Below are 13830 nucleotides of genomic sequence, written 5' to 3' on the forward strand. Positions count from 1 at the left end.
GTTGCAGTAATGGGAGTATACCCAAGGGCCACGTGTGGGCCCTCACATCTTTGATTTGATGCTCTTTTACAACCCTTCCATACATTACAATTGACTGGGCTTATATCAGATTACTATTTGACTGGTGCTCCTGTAATTTCAAGGCATTAGGACCTTTTCAGAAAGTTGATCAAGATTTGATGGTGAAAGGATTAGCCATGTCCTTGGCAAAATTTTTCATCCTAACAGCTGCAGTTAGCTGTGGTTATTTTGTTTTCCATTAAATTTCTTCCTAATTAATGTTTCTCTCCAGATTTGCACATTATAATGCAAGTGCTCTGTACATTTTCTGTGGTATGGCATCTTCCTTGGTGTCAAAATCTGAACCCTTAGCTTAGCTTGGCCAGAGGATTCAAACCTCATTAAAGAACTCTAAACACAAAAGAACAAAATTGTCTATTTAGCCTGTTAATTAAAAGGTTAGAAAGAGATAACATCCCTATAGGAAACTCCATCATTAGTGTTCTGGGATTAGTGCTCAAGCAAAATCTTTAAAAGCACATCTTTTAAAGTATAAGGAACATTTAAAACCTCAGTCCTGCTGGTCCAGGTATTACTCTGACAGGTCTTGTTCTCCCCATCCTGTTTAATTGGAAAGCCTAACAGAGCAGAACCAGGTCAATGGTGCTCTCCCTTAAATCCATCACATCTGTCTAAATTAGACACTTTTAGTTTAGAAAATTCTTGTCTATCAGATTATCTGGCTCCCGAGACTAATTCTGAGTTTTGAGCCATTGTGATTCTCCCTTTGGTTAAATCACAGAATAGAATGAAAAAAAAAAAAAAAAAAAAAGTGGGATTCCTCCAAGAAGCTATATATTCCTTTTAGTTTTAATTATGCCTATAAAGCAGCTTTTGTTTTAACAATCACCATAAACATACTAATGAAGAAATAAGCTGTCAAACCAGAAAAAAAAAAAGGTTAAGGAGGAAATTGGCCTTGGAAGCCTTGATATACCTTTCCTCCACTCAGCAAGTCATGGGTCAGGCAGCACAGTGTGCACAGGTGAAAAAGCCCATGATTTCCTCTGTCACACTGCTAACTTAGAACAGGCTGCTGAAAGGTTGCATTTAACACCAGAGTACCATTATGACACAGATACAGTAGATATTATCTGACAACTGGCCAAATGACACCAAGACTGGAAGGAAACTGAGAAACCTCAGTGAAATCCAAATATCATGTCATCAGCTAAGCTTGAGGAGGAAAAAAATCATCTGAAGGTGAGAGATGAGGTGAGAGGACTCTTGTCCTTGGACAACCTCGCTCTAAAACAAATGATGGCAACACTCACAGCTATTCTTGTATAGACTTAGCAGGAATAAACTCATCCATTTTGCAGCTGGACTCTCAAGCAATGCTAGTTTGGTCACGACATTGTCCTCCATTGTCCCATTCACATTTATATCATAGCAGGAAGATCACAACACTAGCAGGTGTGTGGGGCAGATAGAATACAAAATGTGTTTAAATAAAAAAAGCCAAATACTACTGTAACAAAGAATAGCTCAGCTGCACAGGCTCCCCTTTGGGAGATCATCTGGATTTTCTCAGTCAGTGCCAATTTGATTGCAGACAAAAGCCTTTTCAACATGTACTGTTCACTTCCAAATGACAGTATTTCCATAAGAGGAAGTAGCTACTGTGTGTATAAAACATCCTGGAAAGATCAGGGGATTCCTGTAATAGATAAGGCTTCAGACTACTTAAAAGCCAGACAAACTCAGTCCAATATTTCCTGAATAGAACGGATTTCTTATGGTAATTACTAATTTCCAAAGCTTCCTGAACTAATGAAAGCTGTAAATACAAAGCAGGTTTTAAATGGCACTATTTCACCATGTGGGTCATGATGCATCAGCATGGGCCTGTGATCTACAGTTTTTCCTGTTTGTTTCCCCCTCATTCTGGCTGTGGTAAGCTGTATTCACTTGTGCAGTCACCACTGTGCAGCACTGCACCAGGGACTGTTTTGCCCCATCATTAGAATACACAACATTCAGATGTCATGTTCACTTACAAATTATCTGAGAAAAAAAAATGAAGCTTGGCTTTTATGAGCAAAAGTCTGAAAAAACCAAGTAAGCTCCTTTCCCAGCTCACATTTTTTTGCACAATTGCTAGAGATGGTGATAGGGAAAAACCCAACACTTTCTCCCAACTGCAGTTGACACAGAACAATATTGCTTCCTCTCAGCCTGCATTCCACTGACTGTGAGACAAAGAGACTTTGCTGGGTTGTCTCTGGATGTCACCTCTGCCCTGCACAGGGGCTAATTCCTTCACCCAGTTCCCAACTGCCCATTTTATTTTCCTGCTCCACTCATGCAGTTACAGGTACCACACTCAGGACAGCCCTTGGAGCTGACCTGAGGGTCCCCAAAACACAACTGCAGAGAATGCATCCCAATTCTCCTCTTTAAGCAAGGCAATAAGGAAGCTGAGGGTGATGAAGAAGGTGGAAGGACATAAATACAGTCAAATTTCATTTTCAATTGCAAAAAACAGTTCAAAAATTCAAGCTCAAAGACAACTTAAAGACTTTTACCCTTACTGCAGAAAGAGGCATGCTCTTTAAACCATCTGCCAAATAAATGCCACATTTGGGTAAATCCCAGAGCTCTCCTCCGGGTCCTGCACATGGTCTGATGCACAGTTATGGATGACAATGTGCACAGGAATTGCCCATGTGTGAAGGATGAGGGTACATAACATTTTTTTTTAGCAGTCCAACCTCTGTGCTTTGCAGAACCTGCCTGTCCTCATGGATTATTAGCTGGTAACTAAGGTCTGAGTCAGAGAGCAAATTATCACATGGAAACACTTAGGAAAAAGACAGCAGAACAACTGGCACCATTCAAAGCAAAGTTTTGGTTAGTCTGTGTATGTTCCACTTTAATTCTACCAGGTTTCAGCAGCCTGACACAGTACCACAGAGCTGTGATAACTAAACCCCAGGGACATCAGCAATCATCCCATCTGAAATTTCAGACTGCCATTTTTCAAGTGCAATGAATCATTGCTCTCCAGTGCTTGTGATCACACGAAATCTGTAGTGGGATTGGAGTGTAAACACTATGACATTGCTGTATAAACAGCCTGACACATTGATCACCTTTGAAGACTGATCAGGGTAAGATCTGTTTACTAGTGAAAAGTGACATTGAGAAGAGCAATTTTGCTCTGGGGTTTGGCTGCTGTGTTTTCCATAATGGGTTAATGTCTCACTCCTATAAAGGAAACAGACATGCTTTCAAACACACTGCAACCTTCTAAAAACAAAACCAAAGGATAGGAAGTCTTGGAGGAACTGAGGTACAGATGAATAATCCAAGTATTCCAAAGTCATATGGGAAATACGACAAATTTGCAAAGTCGATGACCTTGACCACAAGATATCCTTTGCCCCCATGCCACAAAAGATGTTTTTTGAGCAGTTTCAAGAGACACCAGTTTTGACTATGGTAACTCTGTGCTTCAATCTAAATCACACATGACCTAAGCCCTACTGAAGTAAAGCCCAGGGCTTAGACTCAGTGCTGTTGGCTGCACTGGACTTGTTCCTGCAGACAAACCTTCTGCTCCCTGCCTCTCCCATCACTTCTGGACTGTCCACGTTTAGTTCCCATGCAGCTCTGCTCAGCTTTGGTGAGTGGGGCAGGAATTTCAAAAGACTTTTTATACTTGATGAGAACTTTTCACACATTTCTAGTCGCTCCTCTCCATCCGTGGAGGCAGCACTGATCTGTGTGTAGCCTGGCACAGGGTAGTGGCCCCCTGGCAGCAGTGCCAGTCACAGGTGCCCTCTCCCCAGAACCTCAGCACTCACACTGCAGCAGGTTTACCACATTTTGTGCAGCTGGACCATGAGACACACAGGGAAACCAGCTTGTAAAGTTCCTTTTTAGTTGTATTGATTTGTTCTATGTCACTTTACAGCTGAATCAGTTCTTTCAGTCAGCTCATGCCACTAAGCAAAGCGAGCTGTGCTGGCACAGCAGAGAGGTGGCCAGCAAAGCCAGCAGTGGGAGGGTGTGAAGGAAGAACCAGCAGCTAGGGGCAGGGTAAGACAGTAAGTAGCAATAACAAATGCCAGCACCACCACTAAGTACTTCTTCCCATGAAACCACAGTTTAAGACAAAGATACAGAATATTCACTTAAAACTGATATTTCACAAGTCCTCTCCAATTGCTCTGCTGTCTGCAAGACAGGACCACATAACAGCAGCTCCCTGTGTGGGCAGTGCTGTTTTCACAGTTAGCAGTTGAGGGTTACAGCTATCCCAGAGCACTGTCGCTTCGTCTCTTCTGCTGACTCATTCCATGACCCAGAGGTTTGTTAGCCTGCCAACCTGTGGTTTTATCCCACACTCGAATTTGGCTCAAAGCCTTTGTATATTCACAGAAACAAAATGCAAAACAAAACACCAGGATTCGAAGGGACTGCCTGGACTGCCATTTGCTCACATTTCTGCCACCTCTCCACCGGGAGGGAGAACACAAGTGAGGTAACCTCCCACACATCCTAAGGATGCTGGTGACACGAGTGACCTGGAGCAGCAGCCAGGGCACCAATGCACGGAGTTTCCCTGCAGACATGTCCCTGCAATGAAACCCAGCCTCTAATTACAGGAAGTGTTCAGTAAACTTAATTGTAACCCTTAGCTACAAGTCACACTAGCAGCTGCCTCTGCACCACCAGCTATCTCACATGCTGTCTTATTTGGGGAAGAGTGACTTCCTGGCAGTGCCAGTCCTGCCAGCCTGGGCAGGAGCTGCTGGGAAGGAACAGGAAGTTCTGAAGTCACCCAGAAAATGGTCTTGCAGATCTGACTTCTATCACATTGCCCACTATCAGGAGCTGCACCAACATCTGCAGTGGGTGAGCATTTCCAGGGTGGTCTGCATGGCACTGGCCCAGTTTTTTTTTAATTTTTATTTTTTCTCGATGGGTCTTAGGCTAACTTCAAAGGCTCCGTAAGAGTGTTTGCATGAAGAGGAAAAGATGGAAAGGACTTGCTAGTATGACTGTACCCATGACCCTTACTGTAACTGCTCTGTGGAGGATCCTTTCAAGCAAATACAACAATTCCACAGAAATATCAGCTTGTCATGACAGGCCACATAAATCATATTTTTTCTGCTGGGCATTTTAACACACATCCAGGAGGGTCTAGTACACAGGTGTAAAAGCTATTATTTGACTTCTTTTTTCCTCCTCCAAAAGGCAGTTACAAGAAAGGAAAATTATTATAGAAAATGTTTCCTACAATGTATTAAGAACAATTATTCAATGAAAGACTGATCTTGAAATGTCAGGACTGGAAATTATCACATTTGCATCATTTTCTCCCCCCCACTAACACTGTTCAAACGAATAGTGGTTCTCAGGAAGAAATTACTGTGTAAACAATATACTAATTTTTGCACCACTTAGTAAAGCTGCAATGGCCTGGAAACAAACACTTAGTGAAGAGATATTCCAGCCAGTGCAGCCACAGCAGGCAAGCAGTGTCAGAAGCCAAGCCCAAAGCATGAACAACTCCACCTTACACATACAAACCGTGCAGAAAAGGGGCAGTCAAGCTGTCAGCTCTGCAAGCCACTCACCCCAATTTTCATATGACCAAGAGTCACAGACACTTATCCCTGAAGAGACAGAAGGAAGCAGAGGGCAGATGGAGCATGCATGCCAGGACAAAAGCTTCCAAGAAGCAGGAGCACTGAAGAATGCAGTTAGCATGAGGCAGCCCTCTAGGACTGAGCCCTGCTTGCTGACTCCCTTCCTGCAGCAGCAAGGACTCGTGTCCCTGTAACAGCACAGTCCCACTGCAGCGCTGGGCAGGACAGCAGCAGCTTCTCAACTGCCTGACAGCCACACCCTTCGAGGAGTGCTGCAGACCCGAGCCCAGGACTCAGCCCTGCTCTCAGTCCCCTGTGTGGCACTGACAGACACTGAGCCCCAGGAGAGGGGACAACTCACACACAGAAGCCAGGATGAGAAGGATGCAGCCACTTCCCAGGGGCTCCTCTCTGAAGCAGTGCAGTGCCAACATGCAGAGGTGGAGCAGCCCCAGTAAAAGGTGCTGGGTGGTCCTGCTGCTCCTGTGAGCTCTGGGGCCACCAGAGTGTGCAGAGGCTGCTCCACAGCACTGAGCTGCCATCAGTGCACTCCCTGCTAACAGCCTCACTGGTGCACAGCTTAACCAGCCTGCTCTTCAGGAGCATCGTGAGCCCACGTGGCTCCTGCCAGACCCTAATTTTGACAAATGAACTGTTTGTGTGGCCAAATTGCAGAACTGATCCTAACTAAAAATGAACCACTGGGTGAAAATATATTTACACGAGATCATTTTCTCATTTAGTTTGCTGAGAAGCTGCCAAGAACGGGAGGGCATCTTAAGCCAGGACACCCACCAAAATTTAATATGCGGAATTTCATTATCAGCTCCATAAAAGTACTGTCTTGGTCAACATCCCCAAGCATACAATACAGGCTCTAGACAATCAAATCCCTCCCTCACACACAGGGCTACCCCAGCACCCCTACTGCCTTGCCTACCCCAATGCTGGATATTTCACCACCAGAAACAACTGCAGTCTTTAATAGATGATGGCTTTGGTACAAACTGTTCTAATCCTTGGCTTGTAAAATAAATCTGTATAGCTCCTTCAAAGCCAAAAAATCGGAGGGTCTGTCCTCTCCTAAATGAACAATCACATGCTTATCCAGCAGTGGAAGAGCAGCTCCTTTAAATCTAAGACCTGCTTGTTCCTTGCTTTTCCATAAAGATAAAACTATCCTCTTGTCTGCAGGAATCATTCAGAAGACTATAGTCATTTACAGAACCTGAACTGCAGCAACACCTACTATTCCCTAGCTTGCAATAACAGTCAGTACCCAGAAATAGCCCAGAACTCCCTAATAACTCCATAAAAACCATGGCCCAAAATAAATCCATACCATCTTACTGAACATTTAAGCCACACACTGAATCTTCTGTCTATTAAATACCATTCCAGTCACAAATGAAGCTGGAATTATTCCTATCTTCAGTGTCTTTTACCACCTGAAAAGTATCTGCTGCGGCCAGCTCAGCACAGACCTGTGAACACAGCCAGGGCCAGCGACTGCAGCTCATTGATAGCAGCAGGGAGCTTCCCCAGCTGTCTGTAAAATATGTCTGACCACAGAGATGCTGCTGTCCAAGCACTGCCTTGACATTTGGAATATGTCAGCTCTCCAGGCCAGACACGCTGTCTCACAGGTATGAGTGACAGACTGTTAATGTTTCAACTTATTAACTCCAGGCACACTTATCTTTCAGCCTTGACACCTCAATACAGCATAGCTGCTCCAACACCACTTTCTGAACCCGTGCTTAAGAATGATACATCTGACCAACTCACAGCAAGGGTCAACTGTCCTGCTTTCCTCAATAATTTATTAAGAGCTGGCAGGAGCCACGGCTTTGCTGCATTCTTTAGTTGTTCTAACAAACTGCACAGTTTGTTTCAGGCAGCAAACAAATGAAATGCAAATGTGTAAAAAGACAAGAAACACTAATCTAATGGATCAATAGAACTGGGTTGCTTGGAGATGGCAAAGTGTACCGGGTGCTGCTGACAAAGATCTGCTCCCCCGTGCCCCAGCTCATCTCTGAAAGCCCCACACACCCTCGCTGCTGTGAACCACAGCTTCATACCCACTTCCCCAGCGGATGCTGCTGTGGAAGCCTCCAAGAGGGCACCCCACGAGGTACAGCCTGGCTATGATTTTGAGTGTAATTACACTCATGGATGTGGGTTATTTGTAGTTCTAGCGATGGAAAGGCATTAAAAAAAAAGAGAAAAAATTACACATATCCTTATGCAACACTTGCAACATTTTAATAGAGCTGGAGGAGTCTATATTTATAGAGTAACCAAGTGTTTTTAAAAGCTACATAAAAAAGCACATGGAAGGAGACACTAATTCAGTTGAGAGTATAAGCATTGCATTTATAGGGAAAAAATGTCCTGTCTGACAACCACTCCAGTCGTCATCTGTTACAAGAACAATCTGCCTCAATATTATCTGAAACAGAACACTGTGTAAAAAATCAGCAGGAAGGCCGTGACCAAATTCAAAGATCAGGCTAATTTGAAGTTTCCAGACAAGTTACCAGAAGAAAATTAAAGCCTGCACAGTAAGGAACATGTTCCAAAATTAAAGGAGCAGCTGAAGAGAACAGGGCAGGGCCAGTTTAAAGTTGAGTCGGGCACTGCTGTGCTGTGAACAGAAGTCACACAGTCAGCACCAGGGCTGCATGCTGCACTCGGAGCTGTCACAGGTAATCCAGCTGGAAATCTATATCACAGCACTCAGAAAAGAGAGATAGGGTGGTGGGCCAGCTTAAGTGGTGTTGGCATAACCCCAAGAACAACAACAACAAAAAGAAAGCACATTTTCACCAGATTTTGCACTGCACACAGAAAAAGACACCCATGCAGTCCCTGCTCTCAAAGCAGGTGAGTGACAGCCATGCTGGGGAGTCATCAAACGCTGCTGTGAGCAGTAGCTTCAGGTCTTCACCCTCCTGAACCCTTCTGCAACCAGCCAGGGCCCTTCCAGAGAGGGGCACAGCCTGGCACAGAGCTGGGGTCATGCCCTGAGCCTTTCCATCCTGCCATTCTCATGAGAAGAATGTTTCAAAAGAATAAACTGAGGACACCAAGAGGCTAGGAACACAGCCCTGGGTCTTTCTGAAGGGAAAGGGAAAAGATAAGGGAAAGTCAGCTTTGTTAAGAAAATCTAGCTAAAAATCTTGAGGGTAATAGAACGAGAAGTAGCCTGTATAGCTTCATATGGAATAAAGCCTGCCAGACAAATTTAATTGCTTTATTTGTTCTTTGATAGAGTTACAGAGAAAGTGGATTAAAGGAACGCAGTGGAGGTCATATTTTCTGGATTTTAGGACAGCATCTGTGTCTCACAAAATCCTAATTGAAAAATTAATTCAAAAAGACTTGGGAAGGGGCAAGCACAGCCCTGGAATTGAGAACTGGCTGCAGGACTGTAAACAAATGATAATGATAAATGGCACTGTATTGAGCTGAGGGGAGGTCATATTGAACAAATTCATTAATGACCTGGAACGAGGATTAAAGAGCATGCCAACAAAATCTGATGATTGCATTAAAGCTCGATTGTGTCTGATGGATGCAAGGCTGCCCTAAGGTGAAGAGGACACATCCAGCACCAGGATTCTGCCCCCAGATCCTTGGCAGGCACATCTGCCATGCTTCAGCCACAGCCTCCTGTCATCCATCACCCTCACCCCAATCACACAGCCCCATGCACTGCACATTTCCTCCCCTCCACTGGCCACCCTGAAAATAAACACAACTTTGTGGTGCCCAAGAGCCAAACGAGATGTGTGGCAGCAATGCAGCCCTTGGCACATGTCAGGAATGCAGGAGTGCACCGACAGGAGGAAGGCTGGGACCTCCCATACAAGCACAGCCAGGAAAAAAATCCCACCACTAAAAATAACACAGTGCCTTACATCCCACCAAGTTGTGTTTTCATGATTTCCCTGATATAGCTTAAAAAATTGTGGGGTTATGGATTAAAGTCCCTGATAAATCCATTTAGGACCAGGCACTTCCTCTGCATGAACTTACTACATTCCAATCTTTACAACAGGGGAGGAGAAAACAACCAAAAGCCCCAAACCAAAACAACAGACACAACAAAAAAAACCCAACACACAAACAACCTTTTGAAAAACTTTGAATGAAATTTTTGAACTCAGAATTTAGTAATGCTGATCTTTTAAGGATGAAATAGGTAATTTTTTTTTTTTTAAAGTACAGCTGCTGATTTTCAGCTTTGGAAGTACTGAGGGTTTAGCACTAGACTTTGAGTTTTATCAGTAAGCTACAGGAAAAGACAAAGAATATGCAGGTAGAACAGCAGCTTTGGCTCCCTTTTGCAGTTTTCATGCCAGAACTAAAACATATTTTCCCAAATAACAGAACCTATCCATCATTTTTATTATCAGCCTGGATGCAGATCCAAGTTTCATCACTTGGTAAGTTAGAAAAACTCTCATTAGCATCTGTGTGTGTAGGGAGCCCATAAGAACACCTCATTAACTCATTAAAGAGGATTCTCACAGAGATTAGCTTCGTCAATCCTTCATTTAGCTACCAATCCATTCATGTGATGCCATTAAGCCCCTCATAAACAGCCAAGTACTTAGTAATACACTGCAGGAGCTCAGGTTTGAATCCCTATCCTGGTGCACACTGCTACTGTATTTATGCTGCACCACTATGAAAATCACTGCAGCCCAAACCAATCATTTATTTCCAACACAACCAACCGAGGAGCTGAAGCCAACATGGTTGTACTAAGATGGGACACAATAACAATACCCAATCCCATGATTTCAAACCATTCTTAAACCAACCTTACTCCACATCACACATTTAATGATATGACAAGATCCTCATTAGCTATGTCCACAGTACCCTTTTAACCCAAGAGCATTAGGTTGGTTTTGGCTCTGGCTGTGCATAAAAAGCCCCAAAACCCTTTATTGCAACTCACATGGTACCATCCCACAAACATTCAGCTCAGACCTAGCAACTGCTCTGTTACATCTGATCCACTCTGGAAAACATAAAATAATCTCTGCTCCTGGAGGATAAATATGGCAGCTTGCAGGATGTGCAGAGGAGGAGAACCTGCTGTCCTCAGCTGAGCTGCCTGCCTGATCCCAGGCAGTTGCCTGGAACTGAAGCTGTGCACTAAGTGGCTTTCCAGATTTCAGGAACTCAGACAAAAGATGTTATTAATGGCACTCGGGTCTGAAGAGGGGAAACCCTTGAATGTAAAGTTTCAAGTCACTGCACATTGATGAAGTGGAGTAAATAGTAAGAAAAAGTTGCCCAAAGTAAAGGATTTTGTGAAAGGGAACTCCACAGCTTGCTAGTGTCACAAGCACCCTAGGAATCTGGAGAATGAGACTAGAGAAGCTGTGGGGAGACTGAAGTTAAAAACTGCACACTGCATGGTTCATTTTCCTGTAATTCCTTTTATTCATTGCTATAATCAACTTGACATGCAAAGCTGTTCCCAATTTACTGACAGCTTTTCAGCTGACATCTAGTTCTCAAGGTATTTTTTTTTTAACTTAAATAGCTAATTATTCATCGCCTTAAACCAGGATATATAACAATGTCAGGAAATCATCTGTTCAAGTTATATCAAAAAGCCTTTGGGGATTAGTTCATCTCTTTTGTATGCTGCAGAAAACACTCACTTGTAAACAATTAAATCATCATTTGAAATCTGTCTACATTTTTAGCATCTCTGAATGCAGCCTGAAAAACCATGTAAACAAATATCTTATTGCTGCATCTAGAACTCAGTGCTGAAAGGTTTTCCTCCACAGTATCTTGTTTGGTGGAGGCTGAAGGCTGAATTTACAGGCTAATACAGGCTCTCTGTAAAACCTGTAATAGAACATCTAAATAAATGCAGTAGCTGCTTAAGGAGACCAGAGTTCCACTATTCTCAGGTTATGCTGAGAGCAGAACACATGCCATGAGCATATCAACGTATTTTGGCACAGAGGCATTTAACCTCCATGTAACAGTCATGGCTGACAGAAAAACAGGCATTTAATTTAGCCATAAAGGCTCAGCCTTTGGCCTGAATCTACAGTAATCAAACCCTCAGTAGCTTGATAAACATTTTGGCTAATTCATTTTAATCACTGCAGCCATATCCTTTTTATGGTCTAATTGCTGACCCAGTCAAGAAAACAAAACAAACCAAATTATCTTCTTTATGGAATGAACGCCAAGTAAGTCCTTGTGAAACTACAACTTCCTTTTAGTTAGTGGAAGAAAACACATGGCATTCATAAGAGCAGGCAGACAGAGGGGGTGCAGACAGCACAGCATTGTTCCAGAGAGGAACTCCTCCATAGCCAAGAAATCCGCTGAGATGGGATCTCTGACGGCAAAGGCACAGAGCCCTCGTTTCTCTGGCACTCAGGGTGCCTTTGGCCACAAAAATGGGCCCTGGGCACTTTCTGACAAAAGTCAGCACTGATATCTGGGACAGGGAGTTACTATGGTGGAAATTAAAAATACAACAAGACAGGAATGACTTTCACAAATTTCAAGGGTGTTTCCCAACATCTCGAGCATTCAGCTGCACAGAAAAACTCACTTAGAACTAAATGCAGAATGGATGAACCCAGTCCATCCCAAACTCCCAGAGGAGAGGTTTGGGTTTATTGTTTGTTTCTTTATGATTGTTTAGTTTGGGGTTTTTTGTGGGTTTTGTTTGTTTGCTTATTTGACTTGTAACTAAAACTGAGGAGTACATACTTCAGTTTCTGGCATGATACATTCAAGGAAATTAGCATGGAAACTGTAAACTAGTGGGAAGTTGTAGGCAGATTCTCACCTGAGCATAAGGAAAAGATTCCTACTTGCTGGAACAAACCAGCACTTCTGAGAAGAGACTGATTATCCTGGCTTAGTTTAAAAAAAACCAGAATTGCTACATGTACAACATCTCTTTCCTTGAAGATACCATCACTGATCTAAAGCATAAATAAACACTGTTGCTCTGTCAGAGGCAGATAATTTACTGAACATTACATTGCTAATGGCAGTGTTATACAAGACAAGTGTTTCAGATAAAAAAAAATAAAAATCTGAAGAAGGTATTTCTCATTCTAACAATTCTGCAACTGACAGGTGACTGCTGGGCTGCAGATAGGAAATTCAGTTTTATCTAAGAGGAAACATACCTCAGCTCATTCTTTCGGTAGCTTCCGAGAGCAACAGTTCCTTTAAGTAAAGTCAATGCATATCAAACACCTCTCAAACTATAAATAACAAGATGCCTGTATTTGAAAAATAATGCAGTCTTGCAACATTATCTCCCTCCTAGAGTAATTATGTTTTTAGAGAGGTAAAAAGTTTTAAAATACAAAATTTCCACAGCAAAATCTGTCAATGTAATCAACAGTGTACAAGGCAATGGCTTTATTTGTTTTAAAGAGATGACTAATAAACCTTTAAAAGAAAACATTTGATGTTTTTGTACTATTTTGATTGAAAATAAACTGAGAATTTTAGGGGACACAACATAAGTCTTCTTGAATATGAGTTAACACTGCTCCTGCCCCATCATGCATGTATAAATGAGCTGACACTGCTTATGCCTATCGTGTATCACATCAGAATTTGACTTTGGGTATGTTTTTAATTTGAATTAAAAAGGAGCAGATCTGACATTGGAAAGGGTATAAGGGGTAGTTTTCTAAAGAAAGGATCATCAAAAAAGCAGTCACTGGCTTTTAAACAGAGGTTTTAGAAAGCAACTAAACACATCCTCTCCATTCATTCCTTAATGGCCAGGAGGAAGCCTGGCCCACCTGAAATAGAGCTCATACTGTCTGAAGACAGGGCTTTCTCAGTAAGCAAGAAATACCATTGTTCTAAGCGAAGCAGAAATTTAATTAATGCACAGCCTTTTAGATCTGTTTTAATGGACTGCAGGTTAAGAAACTTCACGACCTTCCTCAACATGTGCTAATCAGGATCTTTAAATAGTAATGGATGGGTCTTATTCTCCAGTTCTGCTAAAAAAGACAGCTCATTTCCGAAAAAGGAAGCAAGGAAATGAGCCTCTGAGATTTTGATTGCTAGCTGAGGAAAGTAATACATAAAACCCCAAAAAGGAGGAGTTACAATGTTGAAATGAAATTACTCAGAA

At 42.7% G+C, this 13830-nt stretch overlaps 1 protein-coding gene across 4 annotated transcripts in view; it reads right to left on the minus strand.

Moving 5' to 3' along the window:
- The window catches only part of XYLT1 (xylosyltransferase 1), a 167172-nt gene that overhangs the window by 124020 nt on the left and 29322 nt on the right, over positions 1–13830 (minus strand). The gene's annotated exons all lie outside the window — the stretch shown is intronic.

This window comes from Lichenostomus cassidix, chromosome 14 (genome assembly GCF_008360975.1).
Source record: "Lichenostomus cassidix isolate B80296 chromosome 14, HeHo_3.0, whole genome shotgun sequence".
NCBI lineage: Eukaryota > Metazoa > Chordata > Aves > Passeriformes > Meliphagidae > Lichenostomus > Lichenostomus cassidix.